Source organism: Dermacentor albipictus, chromosome 1, assembly GCF_038994185.2.
Source record: "Dermacentor albipictus isolate Rhodes 1998 colony chromosome 1, USDA_Dalb.pri_finalv2, whole genome shotgun sequence".
In the NCBI taxonomy this organism is placed as follows: domain Eukaryota; kingdom Metazoa; phylum Arthropoda; class Arachnida; order Ixodida; family Ixodidae; genus Dermacentor; species Dermacentor albipictus.
Window position 1 is genome coordinate 196,885,931 of NC_091821.1, and position 15,266 is coordinate 196,901,196.

The 15,266-nt window shown below is 45.8% G+C and overlaps 1 protein-coding gene across 3 annotated transcripts in view; it reads right to left on the minus strand.

Moving 5' to 3' along the window:
- The window catches only part of LOC135903126 (hemicentin-2-like), a 578,389-nt gene that overhangs the window by 270,148 nt on the left and 292,975 nt on the right, over positions 1-15,266 (minus strand). The window lies entirely within an intron of this gene.

Consider the following 15,266-nt stretch of genomic DNA (forward strand, 5'->3'; position numbering starts at 1 on the left):
TCTTTTTGCGCACTTTGTGAAATCATGCAGCTGTGGGAGCATAGCGCAGATATATATTAAGGTTTTTAGCCACGCTTGCACTGCCACTTGTACACGTAGTTTCTTGAAATCAGGACCTTAATCGATTGATTGTTTGATTGAGCTGTGGTTGATAAATAAATAAATAAATAAATAAATAAATAAATAAATAAATAAATAAAATGTGGATTTAGGAGCAGGAGAAGGACGATATGTTTCCGCAAGCGAATCTAGCCTTCTGGAATTGCCGGCAATTGCTCAACCACAGCGCCGCCTTTGACAATTCAAGAAATCTAACACCTAGAGGTACGCCGTTCAGTCTGTCCTCGTTCAATGCACAACGCGACACGGGCGAACTAGGCGACGTGCACAGCGATGCAGAACAGAACACAAGGCGTAGCTTGTGGGACCATCCAGTGTCTGATACCGTGCCAGCCCACCCACCCCAACGACACAACGCCCAAAAATGAGTCTGCTAAACAATGCAAGTAACAATCTAAATCCTCATCACGTATTAACTTCAGTAGAAGCTGGAACACCTCCAGCCTGAATTTCCAGTGTTCTCGCGGAAACAACATGTATACATTAGCGTGCATAAATAGTGTCACGAAGCATAAACGTTCCAAACAAACAATTCTGCCCTGTAGCCCGGCTAGGACACCTAAAATATAGGGTTCGCCATTTGCTTGAGTCTTACAGATCACTGATAAGGTCGACGTCACAAATTCGATCTTGTTTAGCCATGTAGGGGTGCGCGCACTGACTCCGTGCGGAGGCGACACCGAAGGGAGGCTTCTGGCCGACCTGCTCACTGCTTTCGTCACACAGGACGGGCGAAGTGGTTACACTAAAAACTGAAAATTAATGAGGATGGCTTGTTTTAGAAGACGTCGAGGATCTCTACGAGCCTTCTTCATAGGCCTAAGGTCTAATGTATCGCGACCAAGACAATCAGCTGCCTCGTTTCCCGCTACGGCTAAATGTGAGGGGTGCCATTTAACCTTTGTAGTAAATACAAGGCTGCGTAGTTCTATGAGAAAGCGTAAAGAACCTTGTGTACGCTTCTCCGGAGGAAAACTGCGCTGTAACAACTGCATAGCAGGCTTGCTGTCTGGCAACACTACAATGCGCTGCACCGAGTAGGATCCTAGTTTTCTTAAAAGGCTGGCTCAATGGCCAGGGGCGCTATAACGTAAAACTATTCCAAACTTTTCTATTCCAATTCTGCTATCAGCCCTCCGCGATTGGTCAAAAACTTTTTTCGACCACCCCCACTTCACCTGTCTGTCACGCGACGTTACAAAAACCGCAATACCTCCCCATCTGATATGATGTGTGCACACTGATTATGCATGATATGACAGAAAAAAGAAAAACAGTTATTTCTGATTCGACCCCTTTTCGCCATTAGCCCTCGGCTATTGGTAAAAAGTTTTCGGGCTGCACCCACTTCACCTACCTGTCACGCGACGTCACAAAACCGCACGAACTCACCGCGTCAAAGTGACGTGTACGCGATAAAGATGCATTAATATGCCGAACAAAACTGAATTTTTTTCGGAATAGCCGCAGGCTGCCCCGTTCCGAAAGGAATAAAAGATAGCTGCCGCCGATCGCTGAGACGCTGGCTATTCGCACCTGCCGGAGAGCATGGGTGTATTTGCGTATAATAAAACTTCTTGCGTGACCGTGTAACGTTTTTAAGCACTTTCGACACGTTTACTACCTCATTCTGCCAACTCTTCTTTGCTGAGGGTCAATTTTAGCTTCATTGTTAAGCTTCCGTTGCATGCCGCCGCGATTTTCGACCAGCCACCACAAGCTAAGTAAGGGAAAGCCGACCAATCGCAGACGCCGGCACCACCCTCTTCATCCAGTTATCGGTTCAGTGCACTGGCTCTGCCCTAATAATGAATTAGAGGACACTCACGCCCCCTCCCCACCACTTCCCTCCAAAAACCACAAGCTGTGTCCCCCCCCTCCCTTAAAAGGTTAATTAAGGACAAAAAGTACTTAGTTCTCTCCAATACAATCTAGAACGGAGTCAATACAGTTGTAAAACCTTTTCTCACGCTTTCCGAAGCAACTCTGGAGCTCCTCAAGCTGAGTGACCCTGGGAAGTTGTCTTCACCTCATGTACAATGGTAAATCTCCTTACTTTATTGAATTTTATTCTTTAAAAGGAAGAAAATATCACAGACAACTAGGTTCGATAAATAGGGTGCGTGAGAAACGCCAGCCTATCCCCGATGGGCTAAATACCACGCCATAGCCAAACCAATGCAAGCTGCGGCGCTGTTGTGATGAAGAAACCTGTCACCCGCATTCCACAACTTTGTGCATTTCCCTCACACATTCTTTCTCAATCACCTTAATACATCCAAGTGAAATTGTTGATTGACAGTCTCTCCAGGAGGAACAAATTTACACTGCACAAATCCACAGACGCCAAAGAAAGAGGAAAAAACAAAAAGAAAAGAAACGATAATCATCGTCTTCACACGAGCGCACTAGTCGCATTAAAAAAAAAACATTTTTTTTTATTCAGTCTTGGTGAAGAATGCGTCCTTAACTGGTTCGAGATATTCTAGGTTTCAAATTCACACCTACAGCGCCAGCTTTCGTCCCCATGATAACCTTCGAAAGAAGCTCTGGGTCACTTTCCACGTGAATTTTTAAATCCTAGCACATCAAACAATCATTCTTTGTTTCGTTTTGTTTCTGCTCAATGAGTAGGCGGGGAAAAAGCATCGCGGTACCGGGTCTCATGCCTACTTCCACTTTCAATATCAACTCACAAGAGCTACAAGACATGCGAGCAGCTTCGGAAATCTTGTCACTTGTGTAGCGATGACTCTCGTATGTTTTTCTCGTCGGACCCTTTCGACAATCTGCAGGTACGACTGGTTGATGGTCGGCCAAAGTGGGAATGTTATTTAATACTAATTTGTCCTCTTGGAACCACTCTAACCACTCAAAAATTTGCGTGTGGCAGTGCCTCCCCGATAAATGTCCTTTGAAGCATAAAGTGTTTCTTTGGTCGTTTTTTTCAGGAGGAATAAAAATTTCGACGATACTCGCTGTCGATTACGAAAAGACATTATTATTTCGTAAGCGTGACGCGATAACGGTTGGAATAATTGTCAACGCAAAGTTGTAGGACATATTACAGTGACGTCAGCTTAGACACTGATTGTGAAGCGTCCACCACATCTACTTAGCGAGAAAACGCAGCAATACAATCACTAAGAGCTCCATAAAGCCAGCTCGGCTTTTTTTTTCCGGGGGGGGGGGGGGGCGGTGTTCATCCGTAGTAAACCGAGACTTTTCTCTCGATATTGATAATACTGTCGATGAAAGCTGAGTTTGCGCATGGAGAACAGCTCGTTTGTCTATCATTTCCAGCCGCTTATGTTGATACACCGAGAACCAAACGCGGATGTCGGGGTATATTGACACTTGGTCTGTACAGTACACTTTCTTCAAGGCTCCAATGTTAAATTATTTCTCATCTTATGGCTATGGGGATAACAGGCAGGGCATCTTCTCCCATTTGTACATGCATTCTTCAGTGGCTGGACAATGCAAGTGATGTTAGAGGCATGCGTTATTGAATAATTCGAGGGCAATCACGAGAGGCGTGCTGCAAGGTAGCGTCCTCTCCCCTATGGTATTCAACGTAGCCATGGCTGGTTTACTCGATTGTGTTTTTAGCTTTGCAGAATGTGGACGAGTTCGCTTGCGTATACGCAACTAAAAGAGCACGCGCGGCACACGTGTGCGTGCTCAGCCAAGGCGTGCATATATATATACGGCGCACTTTAAAAGCGCAGAAGAGCAGTAGTTGGGCATCGTTATAAACCATGCAGTCACATGCCAGTTCACCTCGGTCACTGTGTCTATGAGGAAGCCAATACTTATCGCTTGGAAAGAACACTCGCCTTATTTGCGGTTCATGCGGTATGGCATACAAGCAGCACTCGGTGACCAGAGTTGCCACGCTCCGCGCTTGGGCCCAGTGTACTCGCATTTTCGTAACAAAAGCACGGTGATGCTTTTTGACGACAAATGGAAATTTTAACGCGATTTAGGCGCCCCGTGTCGCAGAAAATCCGGCGTCGGCGCGCGGCATCCCACGTCCCGAGCCCGGCGTACAGCGTCAGACGTCGGTTCGGCAAAAAGGATTTCGAACCAAATTCCGAACCACGCCGTACCCAACCGCTATTCTACCACCAAAGTTGCACATGCCTTTTGTTTCCTTCTTTACAAAGTTATTCCTCGGAATTTTGAGAACGGCGGGCCACAACAAATGTAATGAAAAAAAAAAAGATACCTACAGCGCATATCTTTTGTTAGCTCTTCTCAAACTCAAATATTAAAAGTGGGAAACAATAAGAGGAGATCAACCCACGCAAGAGACCTTGTTTCTACCAGAAAGCTTGCCTTCGTGCATAGCGTTCACCGCCAGCGTTTCCCGGTAAACGTTGCGGTTACATAAGCTGCAGTTGCCGGGAAGCATGAAAAACAGTTAGGGGTCTTTGAATGCCATCGCGTTCCACTCTTAAAGGTGAAGCTGAAGCGTCCTCCAAATTGTTTCGTCAGACAAGCGTTCGCGTGTGCCGGTACGCGTGTGTCAGTGGTCGTGCTGCATCGCTAACCATCGGTTTTCGCCGCGGCCGGCGTCAAACTTGTCACTTTTGCGTTGACCGGTTTGCGCAACGCGTCACAGACGTGCGAGGGGCCATTCAGACAAGCCAATTCCATCTCTTCGCAATATTTCAATTGCCACGACGGCAGGGTTCTCAAGGCACCGCCCCTTTCTACTTTCTTGAGGATTTTAAGAGCCCCCGAGAACATCCGCGTGTGCCTGAAATGTTGTATAATGCGCAAAGCATTCCGAAAGCCCGTAGCACATAACAATCTTTGTACTGACGAGAGTCAGTGGCGTTTTCTGCTAGATCGAAGCTCTGGACGTAGATGGATGCCTATGGATATGAAATCAATCTTGGGAACATTCTTTGTACACAGCGAACCTTTAAGTCCTCGCACCTGCATTTCCCGAAGCTGGTTGCTATGCGCGGGGCCGGTGACAGACTTATTTTGAACGATCTCAGGGCCGTTCGCGTGACACTCCTTCGTTCTTTTTTTTTCGTCTTTGAACTGAGTGCAAGCACTGCAGCCCCAAAGTGTTCTGCTTTACAACTGCGACACAGCTCATGCATAAAAGATGCCTAAAGCCAAACATAAACAAAAATAAGAGGAGCAGAATAAAAAGCGAAGCAAAACAAAACAAGACGGGCCTCTTGTTGATTCATTTTTGTAGGTGACTCGTTGTAATCCAGCAGGTGTTCGGCCTGCAAAAGAAGCGCGTATTTCGCCGCAGGGAGGCGATGAATGACATGAACCCGGTGCTTATAACACGCGAGTCTTTCGTTGAGCAACTATTACCACTGCCGCATACCGTCGAAAAGATAAACAAACCAGGGCAGAAAGAAGAGTGTGCGTGACACAATGGCATGAATTGCTAAAACGTACGTAAACGTAACAAATGTATTATTCTATCGTGCAATTTTGAATGCATACAAATTATGACGGCACAAACAATATCGAGGCAACGCCTAGTAAAAAAACATAATCGAAACTTCAACCAACGACACGCACGACGAAGGTGGTCCTCGTCCTCCACACGATGCTCTCGTTAAATCTGTGCCTCACTTAAAGTGCGCTGGTTCGACGCAGCCACGCTCCTACCGGAGGTCACCGCTTTGACGAAACGACGAAAACGTGCCTGAGTTCTGAATTCACTTCTTACGAAACGCTTACGTCTGTGGGTGCAAACTTGCAGCATACGTACACTCGCAGCTGTTGCATGCGAGCGCACATGTGACAAGCACTGGCATTGTCAAGCAAACGACTAAAGGCCAAACAAATTTTGTAACTAGAAAATAAAGACCGGTAAAAAGACGAACCAAACAACCGTGCAGCGATATACAGTATAACTCAGTTGTAACGAACAGGTTTCTGCGCAACAACAATGTTCGAAACCTCAGGTAATTCGATGTACCCATGTCCCGCTATACGATACTTAACTTTTTTGGTCCGTTTGTTATATGCACATTTGTTGTCTTCAGTGGACAAAAAAAGTCAAGGAAAAAATATGCTAATTGAAAAACAACCTAAGCATAATGTAGGCGTACAAAACTATGCTCAAACCGCCTGACTTTTGCTTACACAGCAGCCTGTGTAAGCAACACAGCAACACACGTCTAAGTTACTCGATAGCGTGTAGTTTTGATACGCATTTAATACACTTCTGGCACGGCTCTGAACGTTCTCGCACGCATGCTTGAAAAAAGAAAACACATAAAAAACAACAGAAATAATTCTCCTGAACGCTGCGTTCGCAGCGTGCACACATTGTAGGGACGCCCTAAGTACGATATCTGCAATGTACAACTCGTTAGGGATTACACGAGTATCGGTCAAAGTGACGAGCAGGGATCCAGCAAGGAATACAGCCGACATTCCCTAGTAAGTAATGATGGGCTAGTTAGTGAGCCAAGATATGGAAGCAACGCACTTACATCTGACACATATACATAGAGACACATCTGACACATACATAGACACATAGAAAGGACATATACACAGCTACACTCCAGTGCCTTTGTATGTCCTTTCTATGTGTGCGTGTACTTGTCAGATGAAAGTGCACAGCTTCAATATCATAACCGGCATTCCTTGTTTGACCACTGCTCATCACTTCAAACCCCCACGTTCCCGTGAACTTCTATCTTATGAGTATCGGTCAATAAACTTGGCGCATTCGATGCGGAGAATAACTTGCTTTATCTGGGTTCATTATATTAGAGTTCCACTGTATCCATCCTTCTCCGCGCTTGCTAATGGTACCTTTAATCAGAATTTTCAGAGCAGAGGTATGAGTACCCACCGTATTCTCACAGTTGAAAAGGAGTACCCCGATTTCGTCCGCCTGGTTATATTTCTAAGCACCATGTGGCGCATTGAACTTGGGCACGTCGACGTTGGTATATGGATAAACCAAGGCAATAGATATATCGAAACGCAGGAAAAAACAATAACAGTAAAGGGGAAGCGAAATGCAGCCATAATGAAGCACAGAGCGCTATGGGGATACAATATATGTACGAGGTGCACCAGGGTATGCGGTAAGGTGCAATGGTTCCAGGACTTACTTTTGGAAATATGGTTGTTTGCTTGAAATCAGGGGTACAATAAGGACTTGATGGCAACCAAAGGTCAGTGGGACGCCTCGCATTGGACGCTCACGGGGCGACTACAAACGAAGCTGTGCAGGCTGAAATGGACTGGACAAATCTTGAAGTGAGGGAAGCTCACAGTAAAATTGATTATGAAGAACGGCTGAGAAATATGGAAGAAAGTAATTGGGCTGGAAGAGTGCTGAGGTATTTGTACAGGAAGAACATTGATTCACAGTGGAGGAAAATAACTAAGAAGCTTACCAGCCAGTACGCGGCCTGCAGGGTGAAGAACACAGCAAAAAAGAATGCCAAGCGGAAAGCGAGAGGGGCTGAGATATCCTCATGGAAGGCGGCAATGGAAAAGAAACCTGCCATGAGTAACTACGAAAAAACGAAATCGGCAAAGAAACAATTTATTATAACTCAAAGGGAAGCTCATTACTTTTCGAAGCGAGATCAGTATGCCTTAGAACACACACTTATAAAGCGAGATATAAGAAGGAAGAAAACGCATGTGCTTGCTGCGGTAAAGCTAGGGAAACGATGGACCAAGTTTTATTAGAATGTGAAGACATCTGCTCAGCGGTCGATTTAGGCACCACTGGCCTCCTTGAAGCCCTTGGGCTCAGCAAGAGCAGGGGGAAAGTAAACATGTCCGCAATAGAGATTAGTAAGAGGCGATTGGAAGATTGGTGGAAGAAAAGTAGGGAAACGACAAAAAACTGAGACCTACAAAAACAAAGTTCCCAATAGGAGGTCAGAAAATTTGGTTATGGAAATTCATCGTGTTTCTTTTTCTTTTTCTTTTTTTAAAAACTTGGGTAGGATATCAGGCAGAATAATAACAACAGCTTGATGGCGCAACCCATCGCGCCGTTTCGAAAGGGACACTCATAACATCCATCCATCCATCCATCCATCCATCCATCCATCCATCCATCCATCCATCCATCCATCCATCCATCCATCCATCCATCCATCCCTCCATCCATCCAGCGTCTTGCATGACAGAGAGGGCTAAAAGCAAGTAGCTGAAATTTCGCTGCTCGAGTTGCGGCAGAATTCTGAGCGTACCGTGGAAAAAAATAATAAAAATAAAATAAATCAAAGAAAAAAGAAGGGAAGCGCAATGGCTGTAATCGAGTTGTTATACGTTTATGAATATGAAGACGAAATCAGGCATTGGTATGACTAGTGTGCAAAGACTGCTGTTGGGGTTCACTGCGATGCTGAAGGGTTTTCATGCAGTTCTCTTTTAACACCAACAGCTGTCGTGGGCGCAGGCCGAATGTAGCAGTCGGTGGATGGCGGCCTGCGGGAGAGGGAGCTGGTGAACTTATCAGCGCGCCCAGCTGACGTATCAGTCATCAGATATTCGTGGGCTAGATGGTTGCCCATTATCATTCTAAAGGAAGAAAAAAAGCAATAAAAACAATTCTGACAGGAACTATCCCGCGATGATTGTCGACGTTAGCACGATTAGTATCGATGCAATTTAGCGACACATCGTACTGCCGAATTCTTCTACTCTGTATAAATCTCAACGCTCCTCGCTCTATGTACGCGCTGGTCCCCATTCTGTTCACTTCTTTCTCCACCAGGGGCGTAGCCCGGGGTGAGGGAGGGGGGGGGGGCGCTTATAGGGCTTAAGCCTCCCCCCCCCCCTCCAAAATTTCTTCGTGCTGTCATGCACCGCCGACTAAAACAACCCCCGACGCCGGAAATCATTCTGGATTTTGTCTAAAAACACATTCTAGACAAAATACATTTCAGCGCGCATTGCGAACTCGGGCTGGATTTCGCGGCAACGCCCATGCACCTGGAGTCACATGACGCCAAGCAGCCCCATCAGAGCACAAAGTTTCAAGGGCGCTTTGATGGCGAGCGGGCTCGTCGCGGCATCTCGCGAAGTGCGCAGAATCTCAAAGCACACGGATTTTAATTCCGAAACTTTGTGGACATAAAGTTCTCAAACTTTTGATGTGCAAAGTGCATTGACATTTCCAAAGTCATGCTTTAGGTTTTCAATTCCGGAACTTTGTGAGTTTAATGTTCTCATAAACATTTGTCGCCAAAGGTGCACTTACTTTTCTAAAGTCGTACATCGGACCATACCACCACACAAGCCAAATCAACACATTATCAGACAAGATGACAAAGGGCGCAGCGAGGTCTGATGAGATAAAGCATTGGGGTGGTTCATCTGCGCTGTCAAGTCACAGAAAAGAATATCAACATTTTTTTCACCTGCGCCAACGCATCCATGTCAAGACACTAAAGCCAGCAAAGGTAACAACGTTCTTATTTCTTTTTTCTACTTTGACTTTTATTCGCAAGGACACATTGAGCCTTGTCACGATCGGACTACAGGGGTACCGACCTGCAAAATTTGTGATCTCTGAATCTGTGATTGCGCAACATGTTTATTTCCCTTGTTTGATGCATTATGTACGGTGACTTTTGCTTAGATACGCAGATTTATTGCAGACTTATACGTATATTTAAATATCTTGTTGCGAGGTTCTGTGTATACATGTAGTGAACTTTGTTTCTAGTGACAATTTTTTGCCCATTTTTCAAGCTGGAGTTTCGCATTTGTATATTCCACTGTATCTTCGCATTTCTAATTGATATTTTGCAGAACTCCTGCTTTTTATATGTGCTCTCTGTAGCGACTATAATTTCAGTGCAATTACTCACATTGCACAACCGGTGACAACTGCTCCTGCGTAATACATTGGAACGAAGGACAGTGTCACTGACATTTTTCCCTGGCCGTTGTATATGTACAAAAATGTAAACAAGGTTAGTGAATGACAATGTTTCATTAAGTTTCATTAAATTGTTGGTCCTCCACTTGTTCATTTCGTGGCCTTTACCTTTTTCATATCAGTGGCATGCACTGCTTTGCTGGTTTCGAATTGATGTAGTTCTAAAGTTCGAGTGATATCTTCTTTACTTATGAAACAGACAAAAACATGGAAGCACTGATATCAGTTATTTCTGGCACAATTTTTGGAACATACGAATATATTCTGGTATGAAAAAATACATATTTTAGTTTTATTCACAGTGCGTAGCGTTTAAGAATTCGTTTGCAGGATCTTTGGCAATGGCAATGCAGTTATTATTCATGCATTTGATCCCTCGACAAATTCTATGAGGAGGAGGGTGAGCTGCAACGTGAGCCTTTGAAATTGCTTCGTGGCCTATGCATGAAGCTTAGAGTTCAGGAGCGAGACGAAAATTCGGTGTGGAAATGTGGAAACACCTCACTGCAGCGTTAATATCATATTGTGGACTTGCGCGTCGAAGAAATTGGCCCTCTTCGCGGAACTCGTGATCCGTATAATTGGAGTCCCAGATGTGCATGGAACAAAATAAGATTTTTGCTTTCTATAAGTTATGTTACTTTCTCGTTCTACACGTGCGTGTCTGTTCAGACGAATAGGCCTGTTTATAAGTGTACGTGAGCGAGCGTACCTGCCTGTATGGGCTTGTGTGCAGGTTTGTGCAAAATACATGCATTTGTTTGACAGTGACAACAGGCAGCATGCTATAGATATACGGACGATGGAAGCAAGCATAAGTGTGCTTCCTCGGTTCTGCTACTGCGCTGCATGCACCTATCTTTCAAAATTATGTCTGGACCCTTCCAAAACAGCACATCACTTTTAAAGTGGGGTGCACTTCATTTCCGCTCTGCGTATAATGGAATGCACGGGGTGACGCGGAGCGTCATTTTGATTTCGCCGGCGCTAAAGTGCTGGGAGGTAGACACTGTATTAAATAGCGTGCGCAGAAGAAGAAGTGGTGGTTTGAATGGATTGAATACCTAGAGGGGAGGGGGGCGGCGGTAAGGACGTCTAGCCTTGCATTCGAGGTTGAGAAGAGAATTTCCTCTTCCGTGGGTGGGATCTTAGCGCGCGGTCTTGAAGAATCACAACCCGAATTCCAATGAAGCAGAGTTCAAGACAAAGTAGCCGCAGCGGCCGGAACTGCTTGTTACAACTTCGGGCTGTTTTTCCAGCAACGAGCCCGTTTCCGGTTTCTGCGAAACTTTCGCATACCTCGTGTCTCCTCCTCCTCACTGATGCAGAATGCAAAGCCGAGTTGGCATAGTCAGCGCTGCTTCCATGTACCCTCGTTTGTCGTGTTTCTTGCGCTGTCTTTCTTTCTTCTCTCCTTTCTTTTTCTTTTTTTTTGCATGATGAAACTTTTCTTCGCGCAATCACAGATGCCGCGCCAGCGGCGTTGAACGTTGCGCCGCTTACAATTTAGGTTCTCCAATTAACACTATGGAATACCTAAAGGTACGCCTAATGAAGGTTTCTAAGCATATAGAGAGTCGTGAACATGCGGACGTAGTTTCAAGCCGAAATTTTGAGCCGGTAACTTAACGCAAACAGTTCTAAAATTTGATGTACTTCTCGCAGGCTCGTTTCAAAGGCTCCGAGACGCCAATTTGTAATTTATGCGCGGCGCCTTCAATAAATATGCAGCACTAAACATTTATACAGCGCCTTTTCGCCAACGCAGGCTTTACTGAAATGGTTTATATTTATTAGGCGTTTTAGTGTAGAAACGGAAAATGTTTTATTAACTCGTGTAGCGGCGAGAAGAACCGCAATTAGTACAAACTTGCTATTTCTGATGTATTTTTTTTCCTCGAAAAATGCAAGGCACTTATAATATCGAACTTTTTAGAACAGATTTCTTGAAGAAGATGCTTCTATTCTGCCTATTTTCACTTTGAAAGGCTCAAGAACTCTGGAACTGTTCACCGTTAAAATCTCCGTGCAGTTCCAAGTCACGATTAACAGTTTTTTGCTAATTTTCCAAGAACGTCCTTAACCCCACGAACACATTACTCCACATGGGCAACATCCCCTCCAAATTCAGTCCGCATTGCTGTTGTTGTTGCCTCAAAACATGGCTCGTACCCATACTTATCTCAGTTCATTTTCGTTGTCGTTTTGAGCGCACGTTTACCGCCACAAAAAACCGCACATGAGGAGAAAGTGCCAGTCATTATACTACTGGGTTGAAAGTGGATGTCGAAACCATCAACATGAGGGACACACGCATTGTCATGGACACCACATCCAAGAATATTTAACTTATGCCGCAGCGTTTCTGCAGACCACAGCTGCTTAGGCGAAGTCGCATGCTTTGGATCTTGCTAGTTGCTGCTCAAAATGGAGACCAAGATTGCATCAGTTCGAGTATTCCATACTTCAGCACAATTTTATTGCGAAGATTTCAATAGAACTAACTCTCATCACAGGTTTTCTTTCTACAGATTATGTCGTTGCTCTTGAAGCTGCTAAAGCTAATACTAAATTATCTATTTGTTTATGACTAGAAGCGTCTCTCTTTCTTTCATAATATAACTAATTTCGTTCCCTTTTACTCGAGTCTAAATATTTTAGCCGCCGTGTCAACCATCAAAACGTAAAGATGCGTTACCACTACGCGCCAACTATAATGTACTCGTTGCACCTGTCACCTAATATGTTGCTGCTTTTGAAGCTAGAAAGTGTGACAAAAGAAAAAAGGAAGAAAAGAAAACGTAGTACAAATCAGTATAGTATAAGCAGAATAAATATTGTGAGCTAAGTTCTTCCTGAGTGAGTGCCTGCGTGTGCACACGCGCGAGTACAAACGCAGATGTGCACGAAGAGCAATGATTTTTGAGTCAATCACCGAACGGGATTTCATTAAGTAAACAACGTGTTCGGGCACAGACGCGATGGATTTTGCGCGTCTCGCAGACAAAGCCAAACACTCGTAAGGGCGGCGGCGGCGGTCGTGGAGAGAAGATGGGAGCGTGGCGAAATTGAATTACGGTAAGAAAGCGGTCGAGGTTCGGCGCATACTAATCTTCCATGACAGGTGGTGCGTAGCGAAGTCAGCAGTCTTGCGGGGCCTCGCAGTGCGCGAACGCACGCCAGCAGCCGTCGCGGACGGAGCTCATACCATCTGCTATGCGTTCGGCGTACATCTAATTTGAAGCGAGCGTTTGCATGTTGAAACGCTTCGGCCTATAATAAAAGTGGGCCACATTAAGAGTCCGTAAAGAGTGTGGCTGCCGATCTTGCCTCTACAAGAGCGGCAGCCCCACGCAGGTCCGTCGGCCGTTTCTTAAGAGTCCGGCCACGGCAAAGAGCACTGAAAAATGCATCGGGCGCGCCGTACTTCGTACCTCCCTTCACCGCGCGCGCACAAATATAAGTGGCGGGAACGGGCGAGTCAGTAGCCCGCGAGAGAGGATCGAGAGGAAAATTTAGAGCGGAGAAAGAGAACAGAGACATATGGGCCCTCCCCCTACTGCTACTTGCTTCAGCCCCGCGCGCGCGGCCGGCGATTTATATTGTTCCTCGCTATTCTCTGTATTTGCGTGCATGCGCGTGCACGCACGCACGCACGTTGAGCCAGTCTCCACGGGCAGTGTGTATGAAATTTCGCCCGGAAGCCACTTGAGGCTTGGTCCCTGTTAGCGTGGGGACGACGTGGTGTGCGGGGGGAAGTGGTTGGAGGATCCCGGAGGGAATTAAAAAGACGCGAAAATAAAATGCGATTCAAGAATAATTGGAAGTCGCGGCGAGACGGGCGCTCCGCTCGGCAGCAGGGGGAGCCGGGCTGCCTGATCCGCGGCGCTCGCCATCGTCATGGGCGGAACGACGAAGACGAAGGGACAAATTTTCGGGAATAAGGCCCAGAGACGGGGCCTGTTCAGGTCGCGCTCGGAGAAAAGCAAAGGGACAACACACACGCAAATAAAGAAAGAGAAAGGCGACCACGCAGCGCACCATGTAGGCTCCCCGCGGGAGTTCTTGATCACGTATCAACTCTTACGTTTTCGGCCGGTACAGTGGCTGTCATCGAAACACCCCGGGCTATGCGGAGAACTCGAGTGGAAAGCTCGGCCGCACGAGAAGACCCCGAGCCGAGAGTTAGGAGCTCATCGAGACTCTCTATTACCTCGATATCACGTGGGGCTTGCAAAAACAATTTCCAGCTTTCTATCATTTACTGCTTTCCTCACATCCTTTCTTGCATGCTTTCTTGCATCCACCACGACTGTAAGAAGCGTAGGTATTTACTCACGGCCCGATGCTCCGGAAGGGTCACCGCAAGTCTATGTATATTTATATTGGTACCAGGAAGTTGAAAAAGTACGCATGATCTCTAATTTTACCTTAACATACCTGACAAATTGAAAGTCTTTATTCGAATATGCTGTCTGTTGTTAGCTTGGGCATCTCTGTGAGAAGCCCAAGAAATGAAAAATTATTGAAGACAGTTTGATAAGCATGTGCTTATTCTAAATAAAGTAGACGCTGTCATAGGTGCGAGGACAAGCTTCTCGTAAACAAAAAAAAAATACGAAAAAAATGCTTTCGTGTTATCCAGGTTTGTAGCTTGAACGCTTAGAGGCCGAGGCTTGTGCAACAGGAGTTTGTGGTATCTTCTATCATTGGCGGTTTTGCAGTAAGACGTGAGACGTGAGTTCCCTCATTTTGATTTCTTATTTTGCTTCTAATGTGCAAATGCACAAATCAAAACACACAAGTGGAACAAGAAGAGCTAAGTAAATAAGAGCGATAAAAGAACGAAAAAAAGGGGGCCCCACAAAAGCAGTCGTCCTCAGGCGTATACACCGCCTCCTAGTTTTGTCCGAACCCGGAACAGGGGTAGCTCGTCTTGTATTCTCGAGCGCGACTCGGAGGAGCGGCGTGGGAAACGGCGCGAACATCTGCACACGCTCCAGGTTGTAAAACCAGCTTTCCCCAAACGACGTTTACGGTTTCCACTTTGACACAAGCCCTCAAAACAGCTTGGTCACGAGAAAAACAAACATCGAGGACAGGGCCAAAAACCCGACACGTAAGCAGAGTTTCTTCGAAGGGGCACCCGACGTCCTCCTTTGGCAGCTTCGGGGAGCAGGGAGACAGAGTTTTTGGCTGCAGCAGCAAAACGCCGAGGCCAGCGAAAAACGCG